At 36.5% G+C, this 14,270-nt stretch overlaps 1 long non-coding RNA gene across 1 annotated transcript; it reads right to left on the bottom strand.

Annotated features, from left to right (window-relative positions):
* Positions 1–784: 784 nt before the first annotated feature.
* On the bottom strand, positions 785–13,327 carry LOC135967233 (uncharacterized). Its single transcript, XR_010581232.2, has 3 exons — positions 13,149–13,327; positions 8,263–8,360; positions 785–900 (listed from the first exon to the last, which is right to left on the bottom strand). It is a non-coding gene; the product is annotated as an uncharacterized lncRNA (long non-coding RNA).
* Between the last annotated feature and the right edge of the window lie 943 nt (positions 13,328–14,270).

Below are 14,270 nucleotides of genomic sequence, written 5' to 3' on the forward strand. Positions count from 1 at the left end.
GTACTGATTAGAAGCTTTTACATAAAAATCTTAGATATTTCACTGTGGCTCAACTAGGGAGGAATAAAGGGATTGAGAAAGAGGGAATTGATTTTAAACTGCATAATTTACCACTATATTATAATAATCCCAATTTTAAACTGCAGAGTTGACTACAATATTGTAATGATCCAAGTATAGTCAATGCAATACTTACATATAGCTGTTATTAACAAATAATTATAAAATTTATATAATAGCATCACAAATTTCAATTTAAGATGGTTAATAGATCTCTGAAATAAGAATATACAGGTTCTGTGTCTTCTGGGATCTAAGGTCCAAGAACTATAGACTATATGAATAGTTCTTAGGACTCAACTTTCCATTCAAGAGTGGAAAGTTGATTTTAGCTCTTCTGTTGTAGGCATTTTGTCCTTGCAGAACAAAACGCAAGAGTTAACACGCATATCAATTACTGTCTTCATGGTAATTCCCGGAAATTTCTAGTCCCATTCTATAGTAATGTTGTAGTCAAATTTTCATTCTTTGGTTGATTGGGATTCATAACATGAATAACTATTGAGTGTTTCTTGCAAATTGGTCACATTTTACTCAAAATAGTAATGAGAAATACTATGACAGAATATATCCCTAATCACCACAAATGCATGGTAACAATGATCCTAAACTGGAATTATATGGGCACATGCTGTAGAATATATGGTGTATGTCACCTTGAACCCTCACCTTTTTTCTCTTAATATAATGGAAAACATTTAGAGTACTAAGTCAAAGTACTCACCTAAATAATACTCCTGGATACACAAATTTCCTGCTTGATAATACTGAGTTTGGACTGTTTTCTTAGATTTATCTGTATTATTCCGTATTACGTTTTGTTCAAGTAAAGGAGGCTTTCTGAAAAACAGGGAGAAAAACATATGCAGGGATTTGAGGCTGGTATATACATTACAGTTATTTTTGCAATGGCTGGGAATATGAGAATAGAAATAAACTAGACATTCTCTCTTTGGGTTTTAAAGGATAGAACACCAAATCAAGTCACTTCATGTTGAAACGGAAATTTGTTATTTTGCAGAAGGATGAGGAAAAGTTTCTAACAGAATGTTAATTAGAACTTTCCATTACCCCAGAATTAGTGATTGTGACCCAGAACTAAAATCAAAGTAGTTGCAAATGCCAGAAACTTTAAAATTTGCTGGACCAGATCTGGTATCTCTAAACATGTCACCCTATGGTCTATAGAAAATGATGAAATTCTGTTTTGCATTCCTGGCCTGGTGGGTGAGGAGTCTACTGAAATACTCCCCTTCTTTGTGAAGCCAAAGTAAGAGTGTTTTAAATGAAGACTTAGACACCGAGGATACCTACACTGGAGACTGGCATCTCACTTCCAAGTAGCATCTGCTCATGTAGCAGGCTGGTGTGTCTTCCACATATACCTCTTTAGTATGCGGGAAAAAAAATTGAGACGTCCAAGAAGCAAAAAGAGTAGAGTGGGAGAGCCATACAACCCCAACATTTGGCAGGTGCTTTCCTACCAATACCTGGGATTGAGTTATTTCTGAAGTATAACAACTAGCAATGCTTTATGCATGCAGATTACTAATTATCTGTGTAGGGCTCCCCAAGAAATAAGAGGCTCAATGATCAACAACCAAGTTAAGAGACTGAGGAGAGGTATCAAAAGTAACATCTGGGTGGAGCCGGTAAAGCATTATATAGATTGCCCCATCAAAATGTACACATTGGCATCTCTATGCCTTTAGTGAGCCCTAAAGACCCAAGCAAATTTGAGCAACATTTAGAGTGTATAGTAAAAACTTACTCGATCAAAGCTACTAGAAATGGATAACAACTGTGCCAGGTTGACACTCATCCTTCCTTTCTTTTTATCCTTTTTCTCTACCTTAACATGCCAAGGCAGGGAAGAAAGCAGAAGATAAAGTATGTATAGAGTAGGTTGAGCCCTCTTTTTCTCCAATCGTTTGTACCCAGGGCTGCCAGTAGTAAAGGAGGGGAACATTAAATTTGATATGAAATTGAGGTTTTCATTAAGCTTAATTTATCATAGGAGAAAAAGGCAAAAGATATAATGGTATGGGAAGAGAAGACTTTATAGAACAGAACTGAGCTGAGTTACTGAAAAAGAAATACAATCATTTACTTATTATGCTTTTATATAGTTCGGATTATTCAAAAAGTAGATCGTATTTAAAATTCCCACAGATACGTAATTGGGCCACATAAATAACTGAGCCAAGAATGAGCCAAGGTACCTCACCTCTGCATCTTCTACATTATTCTCCCATTGCAGAAGTGTTCTTAAAAACAAGGAGAAAATGGTGGTCATTAGCAAGTCTTCATTGTTATAACTCTGGGTAAATCAGAGACTGACTCTGTTTTAGTTTGAAAATTTTGGAAGAAAAAAATAATTTTGAATCCCTTGGGCCATTCTCTTCCCTGGGACAATCAGCGGCAGAGTGGTGGTATGTTCATAGAGGAAATCAATAGTGCCTATGATAGCCTTGGGACTGGGCGGGTTGGAAGTGGTGGGTACAAAGAATGACCAGGAAAAGAAAAGTTCACTAACAAAATCCTGTTAGAGAAGAAAGAAAAACCAGGCCAAATTCAGCTGATGCCCATCCACAGAGAGATCATTTAAACTATCCCTAGCCAGAGGAGAATCACCAATCCCAGTAGTCAGAACTTGAGTTCCTGCGAACCTTACCACAGAGGGCTAAAGTGCTCTGAGTCTCTAAACTTGAAAGGCAGTCTAGGCCATAAGGACTGCAACTCTTAGGTGAGTCCTAGTGCTGAACTGGGCCCAGAGACAGTGAACTCGGGGAACACATGACCTACTAGGACACAAGCCATGTAGCTAAGGAGGTGCTGGCATTACCCCCACCTCTAAACCCAGGTTGCACAGCTTGTGGCTCCAAAAGAGAGCTCTTTCTTCCACTTGAGGAGAGGAGAAAGAAGAGTGGGGAGGACTTTGTCTTGCATCTTGAATACCAGTTCAACCACAGCAGGAGAGGGCATTGGTCAGAGTTGTTAGTCCCCTCATTCCAGGTCCTAGCTTCCAGACATTTCTAGACACACCCTTGGCCAGAAGGGAACCCACTGCTTTGATGGGAAGGATGCAGTCCTGGCAATATTTATCGCCTGCTAACTGAGAAGACCCTGGGCCCTGAATTATCAGCAGTGATAAGCAGGTACTACACTGAGGGCCTGGGGGGAGCCTATGAGACTTGCTGACTTCAGGTGGGACTTACCACAGTCCCAGCTGTGGTGGCTATGGGGCAAAACTCCTGCTTGAGAAAAAAAAGTCCAGGACCAGACAGATTCACAGCTGAATTCTATCAGGCATTGAAAGAAAAATTGGTGCCAACCCTATTGGCAATATTCCACAAGATAGAGAAAGAGAGAATCCTCCTTAAATCGTTCTATGAAGTCAGTATCACCTTAATATCAAAACCAGGAAAGGATATAACAAAAAAAGAAAACTACAGGCCGATATCCCTGATGAACATAGATGCAAAAATCCTCAACAAAACACTAGCAAACTGAATCCAAAAGGATATCAAAAAGGTTATTCACCATGATCAAGTGGGTTTTACACCAGGGATTCAGAGATGGTTTAACACATGCAAGTCAATAAATGTAATACACCACATAAACAGAATTAGAAACAAAAGTCACATGATCATCTCAATTGATGCAGAAGAAGGATTTGACAAAATCCAGCATCCCTTTATAATTAAAACCCTCAGCGAAACTGGCATAGAAGGAACATAGCTTAAGGTAATAAAAGCCATCTATGACAAACTCACAGCCCACATTATACTGAACAAGGAAAAGTTGGAAAGCATTCCCCCTGAGAACTAGAACACTACAAGGATGCCCACTTCCACCACTTTTATTCAACATAGTACAGGAAGTCCTAGCCACAGCAATCAGACAAGAGAAAGAAATAAATGGCATCCAGATCAGTAAAGAGGAAGTCAAACTGTCACTGTTTGCTGATGATATATAATCGTATACCTAGAAAACCCTAAACACCCATCCAAAAACCTCCTAGAACTGGTAACTGAGTTTAGCAAAGTTTCAGGATACAAAATTAATGTACACAAATCAATAACTCTGCTATACACTAACAGCAACTAATCCGAGAATCAAATCAAGAACTCAACCCCTTTCACAATAGATTAAAAAAAATAAAATAAAAGACTTGGGAACATACCTAGCCAAGGGCATGAAAGACCTCTACAAGGAAAACTACAAAACACTGCTGAAATAAATCAAACAACACAAATAAGTGTTTCCATGGGATGGAAAACACATCCCATCCTTATGGATGGGTAGAATCAATATTGTGAAAATGACCATGCTGCCAAACACAATCTTCACATTCAATGCAATTCCCATCAAAACACCAGCATCCTTCTTCACAGAACTTAGAGAAAACAACCCTAAAATTCAATGGAACCAAAAAAGGCCTGCATAGCCAAAGCAAGACTAAACAAAAAGAACAAATCTAGAAGCATCACATTATCCAACTTCACACTATACTATAAGGCCATAGTCACCAAAACAATATGGTACTGGTATAAAAATAGGCAGATAAGCTAATGGAACAGAATAAAGAACCCAGAAATAAAGCCAAAAACTTACCACCAACTGATCTTCAACAAAGCAAACCAAAATATAAAGTGGGGAAAGGACACCCTATTCAACAAATGGTGCTGGGATAATTAGCAAGCCACATGTAGAAGAAATGAAACTGGATCCTCTTCTCTCACCTTATACAAAAATCAACTCATGATGGATCAAAGACTTAAATTTAAGACCTAAAAACCATAAAGATTCTAGAAGATAACATCAGAAAAACCCTTCTAGACATTGGCTTAGGCAAAGACTTCATGACCAAGAACCCAAATGCAAAAACAACAAAAACAAAGGTAAATAGATAGGACTTAATTAAACTGAAAAGCTTCTGTGCAGCAAAAGAAATAATCAGCAGAGTAAACAGACAACCCGGAGTGGGAGAAAAATCTTCACAAACTATACATCGACAAAGGACCAATACCCAGAATCTATAAGGAGTTCAAATCAGCAAGAAAAAAAAACAATCCCATCAAAAAGTGGGCTAAGGACATGAATAGACAATTCTCAGAAGAAGATATACAAATGACTGACAAGCATATGAAAAAGTGCTCAACATCACAATCATCAACACAATGATGAGAGAAATGCAGATCGAAACCACAATGCGATACCACCTCACTTCTGCAAGAATGGCCATAATCAAAAAATCAAAACATAATAGATGCTGGAATGGATGGTGTAAAAAGGGAACATTTTTACACTGTTGGTGGGAATGTAAACTAGTACAACCACTATGGAACATAGTGTGAAGATTCCTTTACAAAGTAAAAGTAGATCTATTGCTCAATTCAGTAATCCCACTACTAGGTATCTACCCAGAGAAAAAGTCATAATACAAAAAAGATACTCGCACATTCATGTTTGTAGCAGCACAATTTGCAATTGCAAAAATATGGAACCAGCCCAACATGCCCATCAATCGACAAGCAGATAAAGAAAATGTGGTATACACATACCATGGAATACTACTCAGCCTGAAAAAGGAAAGAAACAATGGCATTCACAGCAACCTGAATGGAATCAAAGACTATTATTCTAAGCAAAGTAACTTAGGAATGAAAAACCAGACATCATATGTTCTCATTCATATGTGGGAGCTAAGCTATCAGGATGCAAAGGCATAGGAATGATACATTGGACTTTGGGGACTCAGGGGAAAGGGTTGGGGGTGGCGAGGGATAAAATACTACACATTGGGTACAGTATACACCATTCAGGTGATGGGTGCACCAAAATCTCAGAAATCATCATTAAAGAATTTATTTATGTAACCAAACACCACCCGTTCTTCCAAAACCTATTGAAATTAAAAATTAAAAAATTTTTAAATCAGTAGCATTTCTATATGTCAACAATAAACAGTGTGAAAAATAAATTAAAAAGTAATCCCATTTACAATAGCCACACACAAAATTAAATATGTACGAATTAACCAAAGAAGTGAAAGATCTCTATAATGAAAATTATAAAACACTAGAGAAAGTAATTAAAGAGGACACTCCTTAAAAAAATGGAAAAATATTCCATATTCACGGATTGGAAGAATCAATATTGCTAACATATCAATAGTACCCAATGCAATCTACAGATTCATTGCAATCCCTACCAAATTCCAAGACATTCTTCACAGAAATAGGAAAAACAATCCTAACATTTATATAGAATCACAAAAGACCCAGAATAGCCAAAGCTATCCTAAGCAAAAAAGAACAAAAGTGGAGGAATCACATTACCTAACTTCAAATTATACTACAGAGCTATAGTAACCAAAACAGCATGGTAGTGACATAAAAACAGACACATAGATCAATGGAACAGAATAAAGTACCCAGAAACAACAAATCCACACACCTATAGTGAACTCATTTTTGACAATGGAACCAAGAACATACACTGGGGAAAAGACAGTCTCTTTCATAAATAGTGCTGGGAAACTGGATATCCATATGCGGAAGAATGAAACTAGTTCCCTATCTCTCACCATATACAAAAAGTCAAATTGAAATGGATTAAAAATTTAAATCTAAAACCTCAAACTAAGAAACTAAAAGAAAACATTGGGGAAAATCTTCAGGACATTGGTCTGGGCAGAAATGTCTTGAACAATATCCTACAAGCAAAGGCAACCAAAGCAAAAATGGACATATGTGACCACATCAAGTTACAAAGCTTCTGCACAGCAAAGGATACAATCAACAAAGTAAAGAGACAACTCAAAGACTGAGATAAAGTATTTACAAACTACCCATCTGACAGGGGATTCATCACCAGAATATATAAAGAGCTCAAACAACTTTTAGGTGAAAAAAAATAATTTAATAATCTGATAAAAGAAAAATTGGGCAAAAGGTTTGAATAAACATTTCTCAAAAGATGACATACAAATGGCAGACAGGCATTTGGAAATGTGTTCAACATCATTGATCAGAGAAATGTAAATCAAAAGTGCAATGAGATATCATCTCACCCCAGTTAAAATAGCTTGTATTCTGAAGACAAGCAGTAGCAAATGCTAGTGAGAATGTGGAAAAAAAGGAACCCTCATAACCTGTTGGTGAGAATATAAGTTAGTACAACCACTATGGGAGACAGCTTGGAAGTTCCCTAAAGAACTAAAAATAGAGCTACCATGTGATCCAGCAATCCCACTGCTGAGTGTATACTCAAAAGAAATCAGTATGTTGAAGAGATATCTACACTCCCATGTTTGTTGCAGCACTGTTCACAATAGCTAAGATTTGGAAGCAACTTAAGTGTCCATTTTATCCAGGTGGATGGGTAAAGGCAATGTGGTACATATACACAATGGAGTACTATTCAGCCATAAAAAAAAGAATAAGATCCCATCATGTGCAACAACATGGCTGGAACTGGAAGTCATTAGGTGAAATGAGACAGGCAGAGAAAGACAAACATCGCATGTTCTCACTTATTTGTGGGATCTAAAAATCAAAACAATTGAACTCATGGACATAGAGAGTAGAAGAATGGCAATCAAAGACCAGGAAAGGTAGTGGTAGGTTGGGGGAGCAGGGAGGTGTGGTTGGTTAATGCATACCAAAAAAATAGAAAAAAATAAATAAGACCTACTATTTGATAGCACAACAGGGTGACTGTAGTCAATAATAACTTAATTGTGCATTTTAAAATAAGCAAAAGAGACTAATTAGATTGTGACACAAAGGATAAATGCTTGAGGGGATGGATACCCCATTCTCCATGTGATTATTATGCAATGCATTCCTGTATCAAAACATCTTATGTACCCCATAAATATATATACCTACTATGTACCCACAAGAATTAAAAATTAAAAAAAAAATTTAACCACAATTTCTCCATCAGCTACCAGAGAAACAAATAGGTTCATTTTATTAATAAAATACATTGAGACAGTCAGCTTTATATATAAACATATATATAATTATATGACATATCTACACATATAAAAGAACAGAACACTATCCATCAGTCAGACAGGTCTAAGGGCTGGACCTCAGCATATTTTCTAACATCTTTACTCTCATCGGAAACACCTTCCAGCCAAGCAAATGTTAGAGAACCTTAATCTCTGTAGCCAGCTAGACTTACCTTTCAAGGGAGCATCTTACTGGGATGAAAGTTCTGATATTCAAAAACATTGGTTGATATCTGACGAAACTCTCAATAAGAATGCCCCATGGGCGTTGCTGAAGAGAATAAAAAAGGTATGAACTTGTTTTACTTAAATCTAACAGTTCAAAAATAAGAGTTAAAGTTTTTAAAATACAGAAATTTTTATTTTCTATTAGGTCAAAGGACAACAGAGCTAAGCAATAAAATGTTTATGTTTAGAAAACATCCAAGTAATAGCTCCTGACATTATGCCACAGACATTTTGTTGTCTGTCAATGTGTAGACGACTCCTGATCACATTTGTTTAAGTGTAAGGCCCTGATTTTGGCAGACCTGTATTATAGGACAGGCTCTGCAACTTACTCTGAGTATGAATTTTGACTAAATATTTCATCATTTCAGAGCAGGTTCTACCTTCCCTACTCATAAAATGGAGATAATATAGCTCAGGGGTTGTCAAACTGGCCAGAGAATATTTCAGTCTTTGCAGACTGTACTAGCTGTCTTGAAAATACAGACCTACCTCATTTTATTGCATTTCACTCTATCACACTTCACAGATAATGCATTTTCTACAAACTAAAGACACGTAGCAGTCCTGCACTGAGAAAGTTGAGCACCATTTTTCCAACAGCACGTGCTCACTTCACGTCTCCGCGTCATATTTTGATCATTTCACAGTATTTCTAGTTTTTCATTATGGTATCTATTGTGATTTGTGATCAGTGATCTTTAATGTTACTATTTTAATTGTTTTGGAGCACCAGGAACCATGCTCCTACAGACAGCAAACTTAATAAATGTTGTATATATTCCTACTGCTCCACTGACCAGCCGTTCTTGTCTCTCTTCCTCTTCTCAGGCCTCTCTATTCTCTGAGACAACAATGTCAGATATTAATAATCCTACAACAGCCTCTAAGTGTTCACATGAAAAGAAGAGTTGCATATCTCTTACTTTGAATCAAAAGCTAGAAATGGTTAAGCTTAGTGAGGAAGGCATGTCAAAAGCCAAGATAAACCAAAAGCTAGGCCTCTTGTGCCCCACAGTCAAGTTTTAGATGAAAGGAAAAGTTATTGAAGGAAATTAAAAGTGCTACTCCAGTGAACACCCCAATGATAAGAAAGCAAAACAGTCTTATTTCTGATATAGAGAAAGTTTTAGTGGTCTAAAGTTTTAGAAAGTTTTAGCCACAACATCGCTCATGCCAGAGCCTAATTCAGAGCAAGGCTCTAATTCTTTTCAACACTATAAAGACAGACAGGTGAGAAAGCTGCAGAAGCGAAGCTTGAAGCTAGCAGAGGTTGGTTCATGAGCTTTAAGGAAGAAGTCATCCCCATGAAAGTGAAAGGTGAAGTTGCAAGTGCTAATTGAAAAGCTGCAGCAAGTTATCCAGAAAATGTAGCTAAGATTACTGATGAAAGTGGCTACAATAAACAGATTTTCAACACAGATGAAAAACCCTTACATTGGAAGAAGATGTCGTTTGGACTTTCACAGCTGTTGAGAAGCCAATGCCTGGCTTCAAAGCTGCAAAGGACAGGCTGACTGTTAGGAGCTAATGTAGCTGGTAATTTTAAGTTGAAGCCAAAGTGCATTTACCCTTCCAAAACTCCTACGGCCCTTAAGAATTATGCCAAATCTACTCGGCTTATTCCCTGTAAATAAAATCACAAACCCTAGATAACAGCACATCTGTTTATAGCATGGTTTACAGAACATTTTAAGCCTACTGTTGAGAGCTGCTATTCAGAAAACAAGATTTCTTTCAAAATGTTACTATTCCTTGACAACACATCTAGTCAATCAAGAGCTCTGATAAAGATGTGCCAGGAGATCAATGTTGTTTTCATGCCTACTAACACCACATCCATCCTGCAGCCCATGGATCAAGGAGTAATTTTGGCTTTCAAGTCTTTTTTTCAGAAATATATTTCGTAAGGCTATGGCTGCCATAGATACTGTTTCCTCTGATGGATCTGGGCAAAGTAAACTTAAAAATTTCTGTAAATGATTCACCATTCTAGATGCCATTAAGAACATTTGTAATTTATCAGAGAAGGTCAAAATATCAACATCAGCAGAAGTTTGGGAGAAGTTAATTCCAACTCTTGTGGATGACCTTAAGGGCTTCAAGACTTCTACTACTTTCTTCAGTGGAGAAAATAACTGCAGGGATGATAGAAATACCAAGAGAGCTCAAATTAAAAATAAAGCCTGAAGATGTGACTGAATTGCTACAACCTCATGATAAAAATGTAATAGATGAGAAGTTGCTTCTTATGGATGACAAAAAAAAAGTGGTTTCTTCAGAGGAAATCTATTCCTAGTGAAGATGTCATAAACACTATTGAAATGACAAAGGATTTAGAATATTCCATAAACTTAGTTGATTAAGTAGTGGCAGGATGTGAAAGGATTGACTCCAATTTTGAAAGCTCTACTGTGAGTAAAACACTGTCAAACCGCATCACATGGTACAGAGAAATCTTTCATGAAAGGAAGAGTCAATCAATACAGTAAATTTCATTATTTTCTAATTCAAGAAATTTCCACAACCACCCCAACCTTCAGCAATCACCACTCTGATCAGTCAGCAGCCATCATCACTGAGACAAGACCTTCCACCTGCAAACATTATGACTGCTGAAGGTTCAGGTGATCTTTAGTATTTTTAGCAACAAAGTACAGCATTTTAAAATTAAAATTAGTATCCTTTTAGACATAATGCTATTGCACACTTAATAATCTGCAGTGTAGTCGAAACATATGTGCACCGTAAAACTAAGAAATTTGTGTAACTCACTTTAATTTGGTGGTCTGGAACCAAACTCAGAATACATCTGAGGTATGCCTGTACTCAATTCTGCCAATGTAGCATATGAACTGTCAATATCTAAATGAATGTACCCATGCTCCAATAAAACTTATAAACATAGATGGCTAGCTGAATTTCATCCACTGGCCATAATTGCTAATCCCAGATATGAGCTATTATTTGTGAATGAGAAATTACAGTACCTACAACATAAATAACAAATAGAAGTATTTCTAAAGAAAAACAATAGAAGTATATATAAGCATACCTCCATAGTGGTAGATAACATGGAAAGTACAAGTAAATATAAATGCATCTCATGTACTATAATTTAAATATTCATGTTATAGCATTGGAAAATGCCAGTGTCAAACGGAGATAATTCAATTATTTCATGCAGTCATAGTCAATATTTGGATATATTTCAACTTTAAATACACATCGTACATGTTTAAACCATGGTATTCAAGGATGTTTGCTAGTACTTCAGATTGCTAAAGTTCAAATATACCTTTTGGCATTTCCTGTTTATGTAACAATAAGGAATAACTAGGCCCAAGATTTTCAGTCTATAAAATGGCTGTAATGAGCATGTGTAGGGTTGAGCATTATCCAGGACAGTATTTATCACACATAAGAGACATTCGAAGTAATCTAAATTTAGCACAAATTGATCAATGTTCCTGAGGAGTCCCAAGGTAGTCTTGCTTTAGGAATAGCTGGCAATAGAATTCCAACCACATTGTCAAATACCTGTCTCTCTGCCCTACCTCCACTGCCCTCCACAAACTCCTGTCTTTTTCATCCCATGTTAGCCTCTTTTTCAGGGAAGGTCTCTCCTCAGGGGTGACAAATAGAAATCTCAGCACTTACTTCCTTCAAGATTATCTGTGTATAATCCCAGTGAAAAAGAGTAAACTACGTCCCTAGAAATCTCTGAGAAGTTCCTAGTGTAGTTCCACTTGACCTGCCACAATTATCTAACCTGACAATTGGCATGACCTTTTCATTTATTTCACAAATATTAACTGAGCACCTATATTTTATTTAAATAGCAGTTGTATAGTGCTTGCATGCTGGGCATTGTTCTAGGTATTGGGGATGTATCAGTAAGAAAGGGTGTGGTCATGTACCTGGAGACAGAGGCAGAATTGGTACAGATAAATCAGATATATTAAAAGTGGGGCAGATGCGAGTCCAAAAAGGAAAACCAAGCTGCCATTCCAAATACAGCAGGAAGATAAGGCAAAATCAACAGATGTGAGGCATCAGACTTGAATGGGTTAAGGGCATGAATGTCCAGTTCAAGTCCCAGTTACTCTGCTTTCTGTGTGACACTTGGCAAATTACTTGCTCACTCTATTCCTAATGTCTGCTTTAAAAATGGAGATAATACTATTTAGCCAAGGGTGTTACTGTGAGAGTTAGGTAAGTAAATGACCTGGTACGTAACACATACTATTTGTTTGTTAAATAAGTAAAATATGCACTGACTGCAAGATCAAAGAACTGAAGCTTCTAACATGCTCTTTAGCACTAATTGACACATGATTACTTCAGTGTTACTTCTCTCATTTTCTATTGGCTGTCTAATGATCCATTTTATTCAGGATAGTTAATATAATTTCAAGTATTTTGGTTTCAGAAAAGAGAATTGGGTTGTCTTAGTTACACAGCAGTTACATAACCAGGTAGCCGCTATTTTAGTCGGATATTTTGATCAACACCCACAACTGGGTGAAGGATTGTAGTGTTATTTTAGAGTAAGATGTTTCCTTTAAGTTTGATTTTACCCCAGTTAATATAAAATCTCTCCATCAAAGGCAGGGGAGATGTGTAGCAAAAAGCTGGTAAAAGAAACATGTTTTCTTTAAATACCACAATTTTGTCTTGGGTTTCTTCTACTATAAAATTGTCCAAAAAGTTAGAGAGTAGTCAATATTACATAATATAAAATCAACTATCAATTTAAAAACGCAGTGTTAATAAGTGAATGTGAATCCTAGAGAAGACTGTCATTTGTAAAAATATCAGCCATTCTTACGTATTTCATGATGCCACAAAAATCAAGAGCGTAACGGAACTCAAAGATATCATTCGTCACTCTGGTTACAGGACAGTCATTTCCTAGAGATAGCTCGTAATGCTGAGGTTGCAGGTTTTCCACAAGAGGTGCTCGTCTAATTTCAACCAGAAGCCAAGATTCAGTACACTCTACAAACACTGATGGAAGAATGAGAAGAGAAAATGTCAGATAGCATGTCTACCTCTAACCAATAGTTCAGAAAACATTAAACCTCTTAGTCAACCTGAATGCCCAGCTCCAGAGTAGATATGCCTCGGATCTATTTTTATGTTTTTTACTGTGAGATCTTAGATTATTTACTTAATCTTTCCATGGCTTAATTTCCTCATTTGAATGTGAGGAAGTCATAGGAGCTCCTTCCTGGGACTCACTGAGTGTTAAATCACAAAGTCTCCAATATAGGACCTAGGGTATATTGAATTATTGCTTGATATTACTAATGAGGAAGACTGCTCCTTACCTGATAACAAAAAGGCTTTTTACATGCTAAACTTGTTATCCAACATGTACACATTGTCCAAAGTGAAGCTAATGAATACCTACCTTTGTTGTCAGAAATGACCTTTTAGAACATTGATAACATGAAATAGGACATTTATGTTGCCCACTTCAAAACAAGTATATAGTCTCTTTACATTTTCAAACAGTATTTCATTGTTTAATATGATCTTATTTATGCATATTCTGCAATTTGCCAAAGTTATATTGATTTGATTAGTGTGACTTATGATACCTTCTAGTAAAGAAAGTTTTATCCTCACTCACATTTTACATCAGGTTAATTCTGTTTCCTAATCTGCAAGATGATGTAGCATTAAGGCTACATGACAGTTTGAAAATAAACTAGACATTAGACTTAGCTAACATTTCTTATCATATCATATCATAATGGATTGCTTCTGTTATGAACAGGTATATTACTACAACCACATAAGAATATCCCTTTTTACGGCTAGAGAACCGTTATAAAGATTAGACATAGGCACATTCACAAAAAATGCCTTAATCAACTATTCCTAAGTTTTATAGGCCAATTTGGCCATTGTCTAATGTTAGAAATAAAGTAACATAATGCTTTTG

The sequence above is a fragment of the Macaca fascicularis genome, chromosome 14 (assembly GCF_037993035.2).
Source record: "Macaca fascicularis isolate 582-1 chromosome 14, T2T-MFA8v1.1".
In the NCBI taxonomy this organism is placed as follows: Eukaryota; Metazoa; Chordata; class Mammalia; order Primates; family Cercopithecidae; genus Macaca; species Macaca fascicularis.